The 17616-nt window shown below is 47.2% G+C and overlaps 1 non-coding gene across 1 annotated transcript; it reads right to left on the bottom strand.

Annotated features, from left to right (window-relative positions):
- Window positions 1-11123: 11123 nt before the first annotated feature.
- Window positions 11124-11230, bottom strand: LOC123607730. Its single transcript, XR_006716879.1, has one exon. It is a non-coding gene; the product is annotated as a U6 spliceosomal RNA (small nuclear RNA).
- Between the last annotated feature and the right edge of the window lie 6386 nt (window positions 11231-17616).

The raw sequence follows: 17616 nt of genomic DNA, 5'->3' as shown, positions 1-17616 counted from the left end.
CTGGGTGGCTCAGTCGGTTGGGCGTCCCACTGCGGCTCAGGTCATGATCTCACGGTTCCGGAGCTCGAGCCCCATGTCGGGCTCTGTGCTGACAGGTCAGAGTTCTGTGTCTCCCTCTCTCTCTGCCCCTCCCCTGCTAATATCCTGTCTCAAAAATGAATAAACGTTAAAAAAAGTTTTAGAAGTGTACATTCTCAGGCCCCACCGCAGTCTTATCAAATCAGAAACTCTGGAGCGGGGAACCTGCAGTCTCTTTTACCAAGACCTCCCAGTGATTCTGATGTACTCTGGTTTAAGACCCGCTGCCCTATGGATTCCATCACCCTGATTTCTAAGTTCCCATGATTCTCCATTACGCTTGGAAAGGCTTCCCCCCCCCCCCACAGTGTACCTTGTTTTTGTTTGTCTATGGCACAGAACTTTATGCCTCTTTTTATTCACATTTGTTCTTCCCGCTTTATCGTTTCACTTCCGTGGATCTCTTCTTTGTGCACTAACGTATCACCTAGTGATGTCATTATCACCTAATGATGTCATTATTTAATTTAGCTTCTCACTTATCTTCGGGGTTCATCCACTGCCTAAGGACATGCCTCGCTTGGTAGCAGACCAGAAACTGCTCTGTAACCGCAGCCACTGGAGCAGAGCGGGGGGGGGGGGGGGGGGGGGCGGGTGCGGAACTTGCCCTCCACAGAGATTTCCCTCACAAAAGGGAGTCAGAGGCCTCCAGATGTGATTGGTTTCCTGGCTGCAGAGTAGAGACGAGCAGATATTCCATGTCTGGGTACCCATCCTGCTAGAGAATGGAAAGAAGGGCCTTGGTGGGGATGAGGAAAGGTGAGGCACACAAATCGATTTTCTATGGGTTGCCTCAAAGGCTTTGGGGAGGGACCCAGCCCCAGCTTGAGATACACAAGTATTTTTCTTTGTGGATGTCTCAAGATGGTGTCTTAGGCCTCTGTTGGTGGCTGGTTAAATGCCAGCAGTTTTAGGAGCCAAAAAGGCTCCATGAAGGAAGATGGAGAAAATAAGTCAAAGGTGGGTTAAATGCTAACTCAAGATCACATGGCCTGTTAGTGGCAGAGGTGATATTTGAATTTTTAACATTTGTTCATTTTTGAGAGACAGAGCATGAGGTGGGGGGCAGAGAGAGAAGGAGACACGGAATTTGAAGCAGGATCCAGGCGCTAAGCTGTCAGCCCAGAGCCCGATTTGGGGCTCGAACTCACAGACTGCAAGATTATGACCTGAGCTGAAGTCGGACACTTAACCGACTAAGCCACCCGGGAGCCCCGGAGGTGATATTTGAATCCCAGTAGTGGGATGCCAGACGCCTGGCTCCTGCTCACTGGATTCAGCCCCTGCCCGTGGAAGCTAACAGGTCATGACCTGTCATCTCAAAGGATTGATTTAATTTCCAAATGTAACTAAACTAGTCAAAGCCCTAGAATAATATTACAACCAGGCATTAGTCACCAGGCATTACTAATAGTAATATTAATAATAACTAACAGTTGGTCTTTTCCCACTCAGGTAACATTTTCACACCCACTGTCCCATTTGATAAAATAGTCCCATCTAATAGGAATAGGAATATTAATATCATCCCCACTTTACAGATGAGGAAGTCAAGATCCAGAGGGGTTAAGTTCCTCCCCCCAAATCACTCAGCTAATGAATGGCAAAGCAAGGAACACCGTTACTCCTTTGGCCATCTTTGTCTTTGTTTCTTATTTTTTCTTTCGGCTCATTCACAAACACTTTCATGCTTTCGTGTATCATCATATTAGTCTGTGACACGTCCCCCTCAGCTTAGGCTGCTCCAAAGGACTTCTATGTCTAGCATTTTATTCGCTCCTCCGAAGGTCCCTAATGAGGCAGAAGAGGCCAGCGTTGTTCTTTCCAGTTTCCAGTTGAGGAAGCCAAGATTCCAAGAGTTCAGAGGGCTTGAGTAAGGTCACGGAGCCACAATAGGAATCAAAGTCTCAGACTTTTCATGGGCAAGAGTGAGTTTTGTAGAGAATCCCACAGAATGAATGAATCATTCTTACTCCCTGTCCCGTCCTTAAAGCCTGACAATGCTAATGGATGCCCAAAGGAAAGGCTGACAATTATGAAAAACTACCAGTTTACAAGTATTCAAAACCTAATGTGCTATCAGTGCAACTTAAAAAAAATTTTTTTTAATGTTTATTTATTTTTGAGAGAGAGAGAGAGGGAGGGAGGGGCAGAGAGAGGGAGACACAGAATCCAAAGCAGGCTCCAGGCTCTGAGCTGTCAGCACAGAGCCCGAGGCGGGGCTTGAACTCAAAAACCGTGAGATCATGACCTGAGCCGAAGTCGGACGCTCAACCGACTGAGCCACCGAGGCGCCCCTGCAACTTTTTATTATAAGAGACTTAAAGTTGTTTCATAACTTCCATTATTTGGCAATATGTCAACTTTGGAATGTTTTCCTAATTATTCTAGAGTCAGCCTTACTGTTCTTGGAAAGAATTGGAAGAGGAAAGAAAGGTCACTGCTTTAAAAATAGGCATGGAAAGAGCCAAAGGAACCCGGATCCAGGATGTAACTCTGCCCTGGTCTTCGGCCCTGAGGAAGGGGTCTGTACGTTCACAAGCGGCAACAGTCAGGCGATGATTTTCATCTTAAATACAGCCCATCAGCAACTGAAGAACCACATGACCTCCAAAAATTGACCAGTCTTCTTTGGATTCCTTCCTTCCATCACAGCCCTCATTCCCCACCCCCCCCACCCCCCCACCCCCCCCCCCCCCGCCACATAGGCCGCGGAAAAAAGGAAAAGCTCATGTGCTCAGGCTCTAAGGTAAGAGCGTGACAGGCACACGTTCATTCATGTCTCACAGCAATCCCTGGAGGGGAGCATGGGTCTCCCCACTTCATGCGTGAGGAAACTGAGGCAGAGAGAGGTTAAGCAACTGGCCTGCAGTCCCACAGGCCTGAGGTAAACGAGAGCCAAAGGAAAACCCAGGCTTGTAAATATGCAGTTTAACTTCCAATAGCTATAAATCTACTTTCCCTAGGGATGTAAATTCTGAGATCTTATGATCCAGCAGGAAAGGAGCAGCAAGGAGCTGGTCTACGGTGCAGTGAGGCCTGGATTTTGAGTCCAGGAGGGAGAGAGACAGACCCCAGGGACCTTTGGGAAGGTAGAGGATAATCTATAGCTGCGATGAGAACAGAATCCATGGTGGAGGACTGCTCTCAAATTTTCCCAGCCAAGATTTCTGATACTTCAAAGACAGTTGGTGGCAAGGTAGGAGGATGTGCTTGGAAGCCAGACAGACCTGAGCTTCAACCTCAACTCTGGCACTTACGGGCCGGTGACCTTGAGCGGACCAAAGCTGCAGGATGTCAGATCTAAGAAACAAGCCACCTGCCTCTCAGAGCAGATTGAAGGAGATACAAAATGGAAGAGGTCCTAGCACAGTGCCTGGCCTCCAGGGGGTCCTCGATGAGAGTAAATTCCCTGTTGTCCCCCCTTGGCAATGCCCCTACTTCACCTCCTGTGTCTGGGATTCTCCTTTCTCAATATTGTACCCTTGGTGAGTGAGAACCAGCGGAGAATGTCAAGTGAAAGGGCACGGCCCAGGGAACCAATAATATGCTCGTGCCCCTCTCCCTGCATGGTGACTGACATTTCCCAGAAATAAATAACTGCATAGCATTCAGGCTTTCATGCATCTGTTGCATGAAATATGGCGGTAACTCCATTCACTGGGATCTGGGATAGTGAGAAGAAAATCAAGACACGTCTCGTGTGCTAATGGAATTGTCCCTTGATGGTAGTTTAAAAGCATAGGCAGATGATCCATAAATAATAATAAACGTAGTGGCAATGTGGTATAATATATAATAGTTAAGTGCACGGACCCAAGTTAGATTGCTTGGGTTCTACTCCGGCTGTGCCGCTCACCGTGCTAGCTGTGTGATGTTGAACAAGTCTCTTAACTTCTTTAGGCCTCAGTTTCCTCCTTCGTAAAATGGGGCCATATGAGGTCAAAACGAGTTGGTACGAGTTAGTACCTATAAAGCACTTGAAAGCGAGTTAGTACCTATAAAGCACTTGAAAGCATACCTGGCATATAGTAAGCGCCAATAAACAGTACTGTTATTACGGTGGGGTATTACTTCCCTGAATGTGAGTCTAAGGGAGTTCTGTGAATCTGGAATGAAAAAGAAGAGGAGGAAGCAAGAGCCCTTTGCCTGGAGCAAGGATACCAGTGACTGCAACCTGCCTTCGGGGTTTCACTACTGGCTCCACGATGAGTGGGCTTGGAGGAGTCACTGAACCTTCAGGAGCTCCTATTTACTCGCGTGTAAAATGGGTGTGAATAACAGCTGCCTTACCTTCTTCTCGTAGTTATTGCCCCAAATAGAGCCCAACTGCCTGTCAGTTTAGCTTCTGATCTTTGAACTCATAAAGGTTTTCTTCTGCTCGTTACGGGGTACGCCCTCCGGGAGGAGCCACATTTTAAGCCATTACCTGCTCAGTCTTTAGTGACACATCAGCACTTTACCAGTATCCTAGGAATGGCTGAGAGGAGGGCTGGAGACATGATTGAGGACAGGAGGAGAGCAGGAGTTGAGAAAACTTCCAAGACCCCTCACTCCCTGCACATGGTTAACTGAGAAGCATCCTGCCCGGTGCCTTACAGTAATGTCACTGGTTTAATCCCACAAGTCTTGTAAATTGCCAAAGGAGAATGGTCCCTGCCAGTCTCTTTTCTATTTTGAGGGAAGAGACGAAGTTATGGTGGTGTGGGACTTTCTCCAGTATCTACGGGACGTGAATAGTGTAAGCAATGAAAGGAGGGCGCCATGTTGGGTAATTTTTAATGGGACTTTGGGAGATGGAGGGAATGCATTACAAAGACTTCTCCTTTCTCCAGAGAGCTGACTTAAAGGCACAGCAAATTTGGAAAGCAATATTACCTGAATCCTCCTCACCAGCTTTTCCTCCCAGCTTCTTATTCCTATGCCCAGCAGAAGATTCTGATGCTATTAGTCTTCCTGGCGAAGGTTCCAGGAATCCCCAAAGGACACTTCGGTTTGACTCCATCTAAATAATATTTACTGCGACCCTACTGTGGGCCCCACCCTGAGCTAGTCACTTGGCAACAGAGTTACTGTGACAGAGACAGCCATCTCCCCTTCTTTCATGATGAAAGAGCATCCAGACTTCAGCCGTCCACGTGGCTTTCAGGTCTAAACACCACATTCCTCTATCTCTCTTGCAACTAGTAAATTTAGGACTAAATTCAGCAGACGACATGTCAGCAGGAATGTCATATGGCAGCTTCCTTACAAAACAAACCTATATGGCGAATTATGTAACATCGTCACAGAACTTCAGGTTACACCAAACTTTTTTCCAGAAAGGTGGTGAACCAAAGAAAAAGTTGCTAAAGTACCACCAGCGAACTAATTATTTTTATGTATTATACCTTATGCCACCTATAAGAATTTGTTTTACCTGCGCAGTGATAACATCTCAGTGAGATATTGTGGAGGGGTTGTGAAGAAGGCAAACGAGAAGTTTCCCGGGAGATAGAATGACGACGAACAAGCCTTTCTCAGAAGACCAGTTGCAAAAAACAGCCAACTCTTCTGATTCTATTCTGTTCTCAATTTGCTGTGAGACTTTAAGTGAGCTATTAAACATCTTGGACCTTATTAAAAGGGGGTGGTAATTTCACATAGAGTGGGTGTTGCTAAGCCTTCTTGATTTTAAATCCAAACTCAGCCTCTCTCACCAAAAAAAAAAAAAAAAAAAAGTATAGCTTTTGTAAGCTGTTCACTTACTGCTGGGGAGGTAAAAGGATATGTCTGAAGAGCTATTGCAGTTATAAATAGATATTCCATATGCCAACTTAACATAAATGCCTCAAACTTTTATTTCCTTGATGGAGAAACATCAGGATCTCTGGCCTGTTTTACATGCTTTAGCCTTGGGTGGGAAATGCCCCGAAGTAAAATAAGAGGCCATTTCAGAAGTATTCCTCCTTTCCCACACGACTTATTATCTCTAACAACTCATTTTCCATCCACCGTGTTTCCCTGTACTGGTTTTTATGGTCGGGGAGTCTCCACCACTGTGGGCCCTCTGCTAGTCTAGCCAATTCTTTCTGGCTCCCCAGTGAAACATGGAGGACAAAGCTCAAAATTATGACAGGACTGGCCATGTGATGTGGCTGTTACTTTTCTGGTTTCCATCTACCCTGCAGGTGGGCAAGTTTGAAGGTTTGGGGAAATTCCCTGACAGCTGAGATGCACCAATTTCCAATGGGACCAGATTAGCACATTCAACTATAATTGCCATCGTACTGGCAAGGTCAATTTTCAGGCTGTGCATGAGGATGAGAACAGCTACCCACAGGTCTGTAAAGTTTCATACACAAGAACCCAGCACCTGAAAACTGAAACTAAGATGCATGCTAGCCCCTATGGATTACTCTCTCCATTCCATAGGTATAGATGGAGGCAAGAGATGTTTGGCTGGTCTGACCAATGACTACTAGGTCGAAAGCCCAAGAGCCCAGGTAAGAGTTACGTGCAACATCTATGGCCAATGGCTATACTGTATTGAGGCCCCAGGCAGCCCAGAAAATTGGCCAGTGGTTCAGGAAGGTGGGCTCTAGACCCGTTCTTGCCATCCCCTGGCTGGGTGACCTTGGATAAGTCGTTTCACTCTTATGGGCCCTCATCAGTGGATAGAGTACCAATCCCAGTTCCACCCCACACTGGGAGACCTTAGCCAACTCACAGCCTGGAGTAAAAGAGGAAGCTAAAGGGATTTCTTTTCTTTTCTTTTTTTTAATGTTTTACTTATTTTTGAGAGAGAGGGAAACAGAGAATCCCAAGCAGGCTCCAGGCTCCAAGCTGTCAGCACAGAGCCTGACATGGGGCTTGAACTCATGAACCCTGAGATCATGACCTGAGCCGAAGTCAGATGCCTACCATCTGAGCCACCCAGGCACCCCAAGGGATTTGTTTTCTAGGGTGTCCCCATTATGGTATTCTGTGACTCCACCAAGGACACATACTAATGCCTAGGGGGGCAGCCTGGTAGTAGTGATGAGAAAGATGTCCTTGATCATGTTAGGAAATGGAGAAGACCGGATGACAGATTCTCAGCTCCAGAACTGATTGTGTTGCCAGATATTTCATTTTCAAATGGTGTCACATGTTGGCAACTAATGTGAATTGTTATAAAATTCCGTCTTGGCCAATGACTCGAGTCCAGAAGTGGCCTACTAGGTCAATTGTGGAGTCTTCTGCAGCCCACTGACCCGAGGAAGAGTCAAACTAGGTGGGGACCTGGTAGGGCGGAGTGGTGGATGCAGTGTCCCCTACTTGGAGAACACAGATGATCCTGGCCAGAGGTGGGCTGGCGAGTCTGAACGGCACCGCGCTGCCGCTCCTACCCCAGCTGCAGTTTCCCCAGCGCACCTGAAACGGCCCACCCCGGTGGCGGGGGGGGGGGGGGGGGGGGGGGCCGGGGTTGGGGGGCGGGGGGAATGCTGGGGAGGGGTATTTTCCTCTACCAGAGGCGGGGCCTTATTCTCCACCCAAAGATGCGCCTGCCGGTCGCAGGCAGAAAAGGAATGTGTTGTGGGTAGGCACTGAACCACCGCGGTGTCAGGCGTCGGCTGTGGGTCCCCTGCCTCGTGGGTGCAGCCAAACCCGAGACGCCCAGACGCGCGGGGATGCACTTTGCAAACACCAATGCGGGCAGGTGCGGGGTGGCGCCGCGCGCGCGAGCGGGGCGGCTCCCGGCGGCTCCGGCAGTTCCGGCAGCGCGCGCGGCCCAATCTGCCCAGAAACCCCAGAGCGCGCGGCTGGCGGGCGGCTGGCGGGCGACTCGCGTCGCGGGCGTGACGGTGGCAGGGCGGGCGGGGGACCTGCGTGCAGCCGGGAAATGCCCTGAAACGAACGGTGCGTATTTGTTGGGAGGAAATTCGATCCTTGAGCCCTTTCCTGCCTGGGCTTAAAAATGGATTCTCCACCTGCTGGGAAAGCCTCGGGCTCCGGGCGGCGGTATCCGGCTCCTGGGAGTCCTGGGGGGCCCTCGCTCCACCTGCCACTCGGCTCTGACACACATTAGCGCTCGCTGACGTTGGTGTCCCTTTCAAAGCCCCCTCACCTATTCCAGCCAAGCCCAGAGGAGGTGATACTCTGTCAAGTTCAAAGAAAGAAGGCAGTGTTCTGTATAATCCAGAGTTCTGTTTGTCCAAAAGAACTTTGAAGATGGAAAAACAAACAAAAAACAGACAAAACCTCTTCGGAGGCAATTTTGCCATTTATGAATTTACAGGTGTTATTTCGTTTGTCCCCTCAATCTCACGTTTGGAATTTTTTCCTACGCGATGCACTAAAAAAATGTTTACTACGTCATTTTTGTGATGATGAAAAAGTGGGAACAACCCAACTGTTCATCAATATATAGAGATAAAATGGTTGAATATATAGTGCGTTTACATACCCAGAAATACTCTATAGAAGAGATCTGTGTTCACAGGCAAATGAGTCTAAGCTTATGTTAAATGAAAAAAAGTAAGTTATGAAAGTAAATATGGTATGATTCCACATTCACTAAAATGCAGAAAGAGATTGTAAGTAAATGTCTACGGCTCACTTGGATATGATTAATGACTTCTTATTTCATAGATGGTTATATAGTATATATATATATATATATATATATATATATATATATTTGGAGAAATATATACCCAACTGTTATGGCTTATCTTTGGGGTGATCCTGAGAGGGAGGTATGTGGAACATTAACTTCCCATATTACATATTTAAAAGAAAGTTTGATTTCTTTTAAAATAAGCATGCATTAGTTTTGTATTTCCCACACACTGAAAACAATAAAGATTTTTAAAAATCATACCCCTTCCCACACTCAGACTACCAGATTGTTATCACTTGTCCAGTCCTCCCTGATCTTTTCATTACTATGTTAACTTCCCCTTCAACCTCCTCTCATCCCTGTACAGCATCCAAGAGACTTGAATTCCTTTCATTTCAACTTACAAATTGCCTGTTTCATGTGTGCAGTTTTTTAAATCTTTTAAATTGAAAGAAGTGAGACTATTACTCCCACTTTAGCTACCCGTACTTTTCAAACGACAAGATTAGGTGTGGGGTTTTTTTGTTTTGTTTTGTTTTCGTTTGTTTGTTTGTTTGCCCTTGAAAGCATTGCAGCTGTGAATCCATTACTTCTCTAGTTCTGTGTGGATATGGCACATATTCTCTCTCAATGCAGCCAACCATGAGAGATCTTTAAAACACAGTTCTTGTTTCTATTTAGTCGAGAAAAGTGTTATCCTCTGTGGAGGAAATACCACTGAAAAGTTGAGCAGAGGGGGGCACCTGGGTGGCTCAGTCGGTTGAGCGTCCGACTTTGGCTCAGGTCATGATCTCACAGTTCGGGTAGTGGGTTCCAGCCCAAGTCAGGCTGTGTGCTGACAGCTCAGAGCCTGGAGCCTGCTTCGGATTCTGTGTCTCCCTCTCTCTCTGCACCTCCCCCTCCTCACACTCTGTCTCTTTCTCTCTCTCTCAAAAATAAACATTAAAAAATTTTTAAAAAAGAGAAGAAAAGAAAAGTTGAGCAGGATTTGACAGGACAGGAATTGGAGTGGAAAGGGCACTGTTGGTTGAAGGAGGGACACCGCGAGAGGCTGGGAAACGGGAATGTGACCATGGGCTGGATTCTGGGATTGTTTAGTCTGAATGTTGTCTCAGAAGCATGAGCTCAATTCATACTATGGGAAACAAGTACAGCCACACTTCAAACATGCAGAAATGAAGGAGTTGTCAGGCCTTTTTAAATATTCATCTAAAAAAAATGGCACCCAGCAGCATTAAACTGAGAGGGTCCACTCCCACCAACATGTGTGATATGGTTCTTATTTACATAAGATTTATTTACATAAATCAACATCATATTTCCTTAGGCAAAGGTCTCAGAATATTCCAGAATCACACACACACACACACACACACACCTCAACTTTTGCTCAGAACCCTGATGTCCTTCTCCTCCCTTTCATATACACTAAAAGCATCATTGTAAAATGCAGGTGTTCTGGAACAAACTACCTGGGTTCCGATCTTGACTGCCATATATTAGCTTATGACTTTGGTCAAGTTATTTAACTCTTATGTGTTTCAAGTTTATGACCTCGGAAATGGGGATAATAATTCTCATTTTATAATATGTTATGCAGTGTAAACAAGATGATGTGTATACAGCTTTTAGATCAGTAAGCTTTTTAGAATACTAAGAAAGCTGTAGAATATAAAGCTCGTTCTTTTTATTTATTTATTATTTTAAGTTGGCTCCATGCCCCATGTGGGGCTCGAACTCACAACCCTGATATCAAGAGTTGTAGGCTCCACGGAGGCAGCCAGCCACCCCAAGAATATAAAGCCTTTCATAATACTAAAAGTTGAATAACAGTCTCAATTACTACTTTTTTACACCCCCCCAAAAAAAGCTTATTCTTCCTCATTCTCCCTTCCTTAAGATACTGCCATCTCTACATTCTCCAAATTGTCTTTGTCCCATCCCTTTTTCATGAAGATTCTAACAGTAGCTCCACCCCCCTATCCCCCCACCCCCTTTGCCTTCTCTCTTCTACCCAGTGGGAGGCAAAGACTGGGCCATAGTGTAAAGAACATCTAATTGAATACTTGGAGTCTGTTCTTCCCTTCTTCTGTGACAGTTTCTGAGTTTTTAAAACAACTTTATTCACACATATTTTATGTATCATAAAACTCACAGGGCGCCTGGGTAGCTCAGTCGGTTAAGTGTCTGAATTTGACTCAGGTCATGATCTCACGGTTTGTGAGTTCGAGCCCCGCGTCAGGCTCTATGCTGACAGCTCAGAGCCTGGAGCCTGCTTCGGATTCTGTGTCTCCTTCTCTGCCTCTCCTCTCTCTCTCTCTCTCTCAAATATAAATAGACATTAAAAAATTTTTTAAAAACTTCAAAAAAAAAACCCCACTCGTTTTAGGTGTACAAATCAGTGATTTTTAGTTACTTTACCTAGTGATGCAATCATCAAAATAAATCCTTTTTTTTTTTTTTAAATACAGAACATGTCATGAATTTGCACATCATCCTTGTGCAGGGGCCATGCTAATCTTCTCTCTTCCATTCCAATTTTAGTATATGTGCTGCCAAAGCGAGCACAAAATAAATCAGTTTTAGATCATTTGTATACCCCCCCCCACCATAGGATCTCTTATGCCCTTTTACAGTTAATCTCCCTTCCCACCTCCAGCTTGAGGCGATCATAAATCTGCTGTTTGTTTTTATAAATTTGCCCTTTCTGGGCATTGTAGATATATGGAATCGTGCCATAGGTGGTCTCTCGTGTCTAACTTCTTTTACTCAGCATAATTTTTCAGATTTATCCATGATACAGCATACATTAATAGTTCACTACTTTCTGTCAGCCGTCAAGTCAGAATGACTTCTGCCATGTCTGCAAGAATTAGATTACATGAACATATTGGTAATATATAATTAAACCTAACTATTATTACACCTGCAATGCTCTAAGCACTGGCTAAGTGCTTTATTTGCATCGTAGAATTTCAACTTCACAACAGCCTATGGGCTAACGAGATGATACTATCATATACATTTTTAAGTCGAGGACACAAGTATAGAAATGTGAACAGAGTTGCCCAAGGTCACAAAGCAAGTGAGTGGCGGGGGGTGGGGGGGGACTCAAATCTAAGTCTGTGTGACTCTAGGGCCAAAGCCAAAGTCACCGTCAAAATTAAGGAGGGGTTTTGGGTTCCATACTCGTCCTTCGTCACAGACACAGAACCCAGGGAAAGCATTCACGTTAAAGTCCACCAAACAGTTGGAGAAATGGTCTGCTTTGTCAACTGTAAATCCCCACTTGTATGTAAGGAACTGTTACCCCATCATTTTCTCCATAACGGATGCTGCTCCTGTTCTGGGGACATCTGACTCCTTTGGGAAAGAGCTGGTGTCATAAAGGACGCAGTTCTATAGATAAAGATTTCTAATGTTTGAAGAGATTTTCCGGGGCACTGTCCTAAGGCATCCCCAGGCCAGGCAGCTCAGGAAAACAGGTTGGACCTTCCCCCATCACCCCGTCTGGCAGGAAATGAACATGCAGGGAAAAAACTCCTTAAGATCCGTGCCTCCCACTGTTAACAGTTTGTAGGTTGGAACTCATGGCCGTGCATGGTAACAATGAAGGTGGGCCATTCTAATCTACCAACCCGTGGAACGTGAGGTTCTGCTCAGTAGGAAGATTCTGCTGCTACAGGCAGAAACACTCTTCTCTGAAGATTTCTTTTTTTTTTTTTTTAATTTTTTTTTTCAACGTTTATTTATTTTTGGGACAGAGAGAGACAGAGCATGAACGGGGGAGGGGCAGAGAGAGAGGGAGACACAGAATCGGAAACAGGCTCCAGGCTCTGAGCCATCAGCCCAGAGCCCGACGCGGGGCTCGAACTCACAGACCGAGAGATCGTGACCTGGCTGAAGTCGGACGCTTAACCGACTGCGCCACCCAGGCGCCCCAGCTTCTCTGAAGATTTCTAAAGAAGCCTCCAGTTCTTATTTAAAGTCATAGAACCTCTGTGAGGTTTTGTGATGAGTCCCAGGCCCCACATGTATGAGGGGCCTCAGACTGGAGACATTCACTTTCAAACATGTGTTGTTATTATTATAAATTCATCAAGAACATTGGTTTTAGTAATAATAAATACTGCAATAAGTCATCCTTCCAATCTGCCCTAGTATTTCTGAATAATATTTAACCACCCTCATTAGTCGCAGAAGGAAGGGTCCTCAGAGGGAAAGGTCTCATTCCACCAAGGGACCCCAGGGATCACAGGAGGTGCCTACGTGGTCTGGGGAAGGGGTGGGCGTGAGAACCCAGGTTTTCAGTCCCTTGAAAAGATCCAGGAAAAGCAAGCACTCCCACAAATCCTGTTCTGGCTCAACAGCAACTAACTTAGGGAACGGAGCCTCTTATTAATAGCACTCCACTGGTCGTGTACAATGCCCTTCCGGCACCATTTATTTGTTGAATGAAAAGAACAATTTGTGGCTGTTTGATGTCAGGGTAGCGGCTCCCCTTGGCGGGATAGTGAGATCCTGTGTTCTGCTTCTTGAGCTGTTGCTGATTTCACAGGTGTGTTCACTTTGTGATACTTTGTGGATTTTAGCCACTTTGGGGTACATAACATTACAACAAAACTTATCCAAAAAGACACGAATAAAGAGAAATATTTTAGAATGAAAGAGCCTAGTGCGGAGCCTGTCATGTAGTAGGTGGATATCCCATGAGTGTTTGTCGAATGAATGATCTCATTCGATCCGATCGCGTGGGGCAAGCAAACGCCTAGAGTACTGTTCCTGTTGTCACTATTAACCTTTCTTAGCAGATGACAAGTTCACGCCTCTGTCCCGGTCCCGCGGTCGGTTAAGTCGCAGAGCCCGGAGCCTCCGTTCTTCTCCGGAGCAGAACAGGAAGAGAAGAGGGCGGGTCACTGCCCCATTTCGACTTGGCCGCCACGCGGGCTGCCGAGGCCCTGGGCGAGGAGGCCGAGGAGGCCGGGCGGGCCGAGCGAGCTCCGGGGACGCGATCGGCCCGGAGGAGGCCTCGCCACGCCTCCTCCCGGCTCGCGGGGTCCCGGCCGCCGTCTCTGGGGCTTCAGGTTCATTCTCGCGGTCGCTTGCCCGGCCCCGCCTGTCCTGCCGGCAGGGTCCGTCCATCCGTCCACCGGTGTCTTCACTGTCTCCCGCCGACCTTCACACTCTAGTCCCCTACCCTGAGCAACGGTGCCGCGGGACCTACCCCGGAAAAAGCACCCAAGTTACCATCGCTCCTGGATATCTTCCCCAGCTGGAGATGGCGGCGGGAGGAAGCACAGAACTGTGAGAACAACACAGCCTTTTCTCACGCGGACCACAAAGAAAGCCTCCCACCCCGGGCTCCCCGTTACCTGGACTTAAGGCACAAGCTCGCCTGAGGACCTGGCACAGAGTAACCGATCGATGGAGGCCCACAGATCCTGGCCTCTGCCACCCAGCTGTGGGACCTCGCAGAAGTCACTCATTCTATGCCTCGGTTTCCTCATCTGCAAAATTAGAATAACAACAATGCCCAACCCTAGGGGTGTTGTGAGGGCTGAATGAGAGAGGCTTTGCAAAGCACAGCATCCAACATAGTGGGTGCTGGACAATACTTCCCTTACCTTCCCCTCCCCTTCAGCCAAACTACGTTCCCAACATTTCTCTCGCATCTCCCGCGGAGAAAATCCCTCGCTCTGCCCGGCCGCCGGGGTCAGGGACATCCTGTGGGACCAGGACGAGTACCTCAGCTTCCTTGCTGTCTGCCCCCACGGGACCCCCACGCTGGAGCACGCTGTTCATACTGATCCATCCCTGGGTTCTCATCTCCGCCCCCAGTGCCATCACTCAGTTGTGCCACCCCACCGTTCTCTCACACACAGACCCAGGCGAGCACGCAATTCCAGACTGTTAATGCTGCTGAGGGTAAGTACCGCCTCGCTCCTGTTAAATGCCAAGTGCTGCCTAGCACGGGGCCTTGCTGACTCAATAAATGTCTGTTCCCAGGCAGTAGGTGCAGAAGGTCTCTCCACCTCCAGCCTCCCCCTTCCAACCCCCCCTACTGCCCCTCCCCCCATTCCTGCAGCTGCTGGTGCTAAAGGCTAAGCCTCCACCCCCTCCCCCCAACTCAGAAGCCATATTCACCCTAGCCGTGGTGACAGGTTGATGACTCCTATAACAGGCCCCTTTCCTCCTCTGGGGGGTTCCTGCCTGCATGGAGTCTGGTGGAGGGGCCACCAGCAGGGCCGGAAACCTGGGGAGAACGTCTCTGGCTGCCACTGATTTCTGTTACTAGACTTGATGTTTTTCTACAATTACAACCTTCCCTCCTTCATTATGTCTCCTGTGTTCCCGGGGTAGTAAATACTGGGGTTATGCATTACACTACCCATAACTTACTTTCAATACTCAGAGAAGGCATCTATTAATTGACCCACTGTTGACAGAGAATCTGGCTCTGAAGTTCAGAGTGAGGCTTCTAGAGCGATGGCTATCCGCTGAGCACAGCGATGCCCACCTCGCCAACTTTTGTCCTCTGGACCACTGTCTCTACCCGGCACGCTAACAAGAGGCAGGAGAGATTAGCTGCTGAAAATACCCAATGCCTGGGTTCAATCCTAGTGTTGCCCCTTACTAACCGGATGATCTTGGGCAAGTTACCAAACCTGACTGTGCCTCTGTTTCCCCATCTGTGCAATGGAAGTGATGGTAATAATAGTTCCTAGAGTTGTTAAGCAGATTAAGTGAGTTATTGTTTGTAAAGCGATTAGCACTCTGTAAGCGCTCAATCAATGATTTTTGTCAAGCACCTAAAGCTTAATACATCTGAGACCCTGACTCCTAAAGATGCCTAGCAACTTCTAGGTGGTTATAATCTGTTCCAGAGGAGAGACTCAGGAGCACCCGATTTAACCCTATTCTTATTATCGATTTTCAAGCCTGATAGAATTATCCTTAGAATTAACCAATTGCCCTCAATCTTTACTTTTCTTCATTTGTGTTGTATGTATGTAGACACATTCTGGAAGGAAAATTCAAAGGAAAGAGAAAGGGAGGAAGGAAGGGAGGGAGGAAGGAAAGAGGGGAGGAAAAGAAGGAGGGAAGGAGGATTTGGTTGAGATGGCTGGACTGTGGTCAACATCTTTTTTTATTATTTTCCATCAGCCTGATGGAATAAGAATGCCAAATGTTCAATAAATTATGCCAAACTCATACTTTCCTGGACCTTACACTTTCCAGAAAATCTAGGCAAGAAGAAGTTGCTCAGAGTCAGATTGGCCGAGTCTAAGAGCTGGAGGAAAGAGATGACTACAGAGCTATAGGGCCACTTACTGGATCAGAATCCTAAAGGCCAACTCCCACCTCAACATTTGAGACGGGCTCTCTATTCCCTGAAAATCAGCTCAGGTTGTACAAAAGCTTAGCCATTTCCCACCCCAAGACTAGGTATGCTAAGGAAGGAACTTTCTTCTACTCAAGGCTGCAGGAAAAAGTGAGTGTCCTGGATCCCCCTCCCCCAGCATCTATGCTAAATACACACACACACACACACACACACACATCCTAGTTTCAGTGAGTCTAAAGGTCTGGATTATGTGCCTTGGAAACTACACGTTTGTCCAAATGCTTCATGCAGGTATCGCGATGGAGGTTTAAGACAGCCCTTAAAAAGGTGTTCATGATCCAAATGGCCCGAGAGGTCAAAGACGAAGAAGTAGTCTCCCATCCTGGTCCCCTAGCTCCCTGAAACCCCACAAAGATCATTTCCAGCAAAGCATTCCCCTTTTTCCTCAGAAATGCCTGCACCATAGAGACCCAAACTGGGCGTTCTCCACCGGGGGCAGTTGTGGCCCTCGGGGGACATTCGCCAATGTCGGGAGACAGTTTGGATTGTCACAACAGGGGTAGGCACTACTGGCACATAGTGGATAGAGGCCAGAGATGCTGCTAAAGGTTCTACAGTGCACGGGACAGCCCCCGCGGCAAAGAATTATCCAGCCCCAAATGTCAATAGTGTCTAGGTCCGAGAGATCCTGACGTAAACCAAACTCCCACTGCCTCAAAGGAAATAAGGTCTCAGAACTCCTCCAGCTTCTTAAGCAGACAGCCAGCGAGAGCATCAGGAGGGGAGCTCCAGAGAACCCTTTCTCAGGCCCCACACTAAGAATGGGGAGGTCCCAGCAGAGCCTTCCTCCTTCTGCTTTGCGTCCAGAACACAAAACCCTGGCATCTGAAAAGATTAAATAAAACCCACGATTCCCAGCCCCTCAGGCTGCATAACCCTGCCCCTCATATCCTATTTCCCTCCTGCACCCCCTCAGTCTTGGAACACAGTTGGAAATTCAAATTGCAATCTTTACTGTCCAGCCCTCAAAGGCTCGGCCTGCTTCCTCTCCCAGGGACAAAAATCTCCTCAACATCCTGCCTCCCTTTGAGATGAACCCCCCAACCCTGCCTCTTTCACCAACTGTAAGTTGCTCTTCCCCACCTCCCTCTACCCGGCCTTCTCTTTCTAATTAAACCACATCCAGGGTGTCGGGAGGGAAGGGGAAAGGATCCGAAGACTTCCGTGCTGCAGGTTCTGGGGGCCTACGGCCTCATGTTTTTTTGTGAGGTGCCAACCACACTGTGATCATTAAACCCCACAGTGGTGGGGGGATTTTCTCGTTGCTGTTAACCTGGGAACCAGCTACATCTTGTTTATCAGACTCGTTTTAATTCAGCTTGGTCAGGTTCCAAGTGTTGAGGTGGAGATTAAAGGCAACTGAAGAATCCAATTAGCCGCCCAGTCTTCTTTAAGCCAAAAAATCAGGTCACAAACTAGATCAAAGTGAAATTATTTCTCAACAGCTCTGTTCATTAAGGAAGGGCGGGAGCTCACACTGCTAAACTGGGCTCATTACTGGGATTGGCATTTTAAATACAATATCTCCCCCAAATTACATGTTTCAGAG

The sequence above is a fragment of the Leopardus geoffroyi genome, chromosome A2 (genome assembly GCF_018350155.1).
Source record: "Leopardus geoffroyi isolate Oge1 chromosome A2, O.geoffroyi_Oge1_pat1.0, whole genome shotgun sequence".
Classification (NCBI taxonomy): Eukaryota; Metazoa; Chordata; class Mammalia; order Carnivora; family Felidae; genus Leopardus; species Leopardus geoffroyi.
Note: the sequence above shows the minus strand (reverse complement) of the source record. Positions and strands in the feature narration are given on the sequence as shown.